Here is a 3,058-nt window from a genome sequence, read left to right as displayed (position 1 = left end):
ATGAAATTTTAACATGTAGAGGATATTAAATAATCATATTTTATAAATGTAAAATATCCTGAATTTGATAGTTGTACTGAGTTTGTAAAAGAATCCCCTTGTTCTTAAGAAAAATTTGATGACGTATTTAAGGGTAAAGTATATGGCATAAAGTAAGTGTTGCAAAACAGTGATTAATCTGGGTAAAAATCATATGAGAGTAATTTGTATTATTCTTTAAATTCTGTAAATTTGAGACTACTTAAAAATAATTTTGTTAAAAAAATCTCTTTTAAATGAGTAGGGAAAATATAGGAATTTTATTCTTACTAGTTTAGATTTATATCTGCACTACAACATATCTGTTAATTATGTACCTTTGGGCAAATTGTTTAATATATCTAAGCCCTATTTTTCTCATCTATTAATAGGAGGATAAAAGTATCCATCTTGTAGAGTGGCAAAAAGGAGCACTTGAAGAAATATTTTTAAATTGTTGGGAAAATGCCTGGCAGTAAACACATAAAAAAAAAAAAAAGCTGTCATTATTACGGCATTCTAATTAATAATGATAACAATAATAATAATGAGATGTTTTTCCTCATTATAATGTAAATTCCATTATACATTCAGTATGAAATTTTAAGCAATTCTTAGAAATACTTCCTTAGAGATTCAGTGTCATAATTTAACTTTGCATAGCCATGTCAGCCAACATATACTGGATTAAAAGGTAGATCTGTTTGATATTCATAAACGTTTCGGTTATTGAGTCAACTTCACATTCATTTCTAATCAAATCTTGTTTTCTCCATTGCATGGGCCCCTGAGTACCTGACTTTTAAAGTTATGTCTTCTTTACATATCTATAACTAATAAATTAGCTTGTCTTCATAATCAATGATGAAAAATATCAATATTTCACATTGTATTTATCTACACATATGAAAATAGCCTTTTTGGATATCCACAATTAAATTGAAATAAAATATGATCATTTTATATACTCACAAATCAATATTATTATTATTATTTTTTTTTATATGGAACGCTTCACAAATTTGCGTGTCATCCTTGCGCAGGGGCCATGCTAATCTTCTCGGTATCGTTCCAATTTTAGTATATGTGCTGCCGAAGTGAGCACACAAATCAATATTATTTCAGGCGGTCCTGCTTAAAAAGTAGAGAAATAAATTGTATATATTATCAGCAATTATCCCTAAGTAATTACAAGCAAATTATATTGGAATCACAGTTTTCTAAAGTGTATCTTGATTTTGTATAATATTAAATATATTTTAATATATTCAGTTAAATAGATTTATAATAAATATATCATTTATAATGTAGCAAAATATAGTCCATGAATTGTCAGTATATAGTTATTTAAATGTTGTGAGAGTGGAAGATTATTTTATGTGTGATTTGAAAATGACTAGAAATTATTTCAATAGAGAAATAACTTCATTTTATCACAAATTTCAGATAATTTGAATCATTTCTATTATTTTATTTTATACAACTAAATAACTTATTTATTTGTTAATTTTTCCTTCAGTCTTTTTTCTTTTGGACATGTGCCTTCATGAATGATTGTGTATGTACAAATCCTTTCATACTATTGACATCTTGTACTTTTTCTGATTACAACTAGCATATAAATGAAGACACAAATGGGATAGACTTCTGCTAAACTACTAAAACCCATTAATGTGTTGTGGATGGTACACTGTGATCATCCAATTCAATACTTTTATTTTGAAGAAACTTTAGCATAGGTAATCTGACTATAAGTTGGGATATTCTAGCAGGTAATAGCGTAGGTTTTTCTAAGGTCTTAGCTCACAAAGTGTCCTCCAAGTGTCCATAATCATTGATAACAAGTGACCATTTATTTGATCCTATTTACTCTTCAATATTATAATTGAAAACAATCACAGCAATGGCTTCACATATTATCATGAGAATTAAGTGAGATAAAGGATCTTAAACAGTTATGACAATTTCTGGAAGATAGTTAATACTGAGTAAGCATTAGTGAAAATATTGAGGAAGGTGACCAAAATTATGACACTATCAATGCCTCAGAACTAGTTGGTATATGTTTACCCATTAAAGTGAGTTGATTCCATTTATTCTGCAGAGGGCATTCTACTAAAGCAACTTTGCTGTAAAAGAAGAAAATTGTTATTATAATTGGTGATGTATATAGATATATTAAGGGTGTAACTGAGAAAAATGTGGTGTAGGTCAAAATTATATAATTTGTTAATGAGCTGGCACTAAAGAAACAAAAAATGGTGTTAAATAAAAATGCTAAAATTTGTTCAAAGTAGGCATTACTCACTACAAAAAATATGAGAAGAGTTTAAGGAAAAGCAGACTCTAGAAGTTATTCATTATGCATTCCATTACCACGTCTATATAAAACATCCAACTGGAAATGCATTCTAAGAAAAGCACTCTGTTTTAAGAAAAGAAACAATGTGTTCCTTTGGAATAAGTTATCAGACACCAATGTGGAATTTAAGCAATGGTCATTCTTCATAATAAATAAATATGTGTGTATTAACATCAGCATTTTCATATATATTTAAAAATTATCATTGATAATTAACCATTAATGGAAGATAAAATTGATATTTATCTCTATCCTAATCTTTATTCTAGTGTATAAAGCATAATTTTACTAGATGGTTTCATTTATCATCTGACTAAAAATATGAAATATTTTATTTGCTTCATTCATTTGTAGTTTCAATTTTTTAAAAAAGAGAGAAGCTCAATTTAGTTTTACAGTGTTTAATGCTATCATATTTTTAAAATCCGTTTTCTGATATGATGAACAATCCTTGAAAAAACAAGCAAGTCACTATTTATATTTATTAAAATGGGTTCCAGGATTACATTAATCTTACATTGTAGTTAAATGAGTTGAATTTTGAAAATAGAATTAAGATGCTCTAAAATAAAATTATTTTTTTGTATCAAAACATCAGCCATTGCCAGAGCTCAAACCGATGTATGATAAAGTCCATGTAAGTAAACTGAGTAATCAGAAATATAAAAGAAAAGGGCT

General features: G+C 27.4%; 1 non-coding gene across 1 annotated transcript; it reads right to left on the bottom strand.

Moving 5' to 3' along the window:
* Window positions 1-1,016: 1,016 nt before the first annotated feature.
* Window positions 1,017-1,123, bottom strand: LOC123646717. Its single transcript, XR_006737979.1, has one exon. It is a non-coding gene; the product is annotated as a U6 spliceosomal RNA (small nuclear RNA).
* Window positions 1,124-3,058: the final 1,935 nt, after the last annotated feature.

Source organism: Lemur catta, chromosome 10, assembly GCF_020740605.2.
Source record: "Lemur catta isolate mLemCat1 chromosome 10, mLemCat1.pri, whole genome shotgun sequence".
Taxonomy (NCBI): Eukaryota; Metazoa; Chordata; class Mammalia; order Primates; family Lemuridae; genus Lemur; species Lemur catta.
Note: the sequence above shows the minus strand (reverse complement) of the source record. Positions and strands in the feature narration are given on the sequence as shown.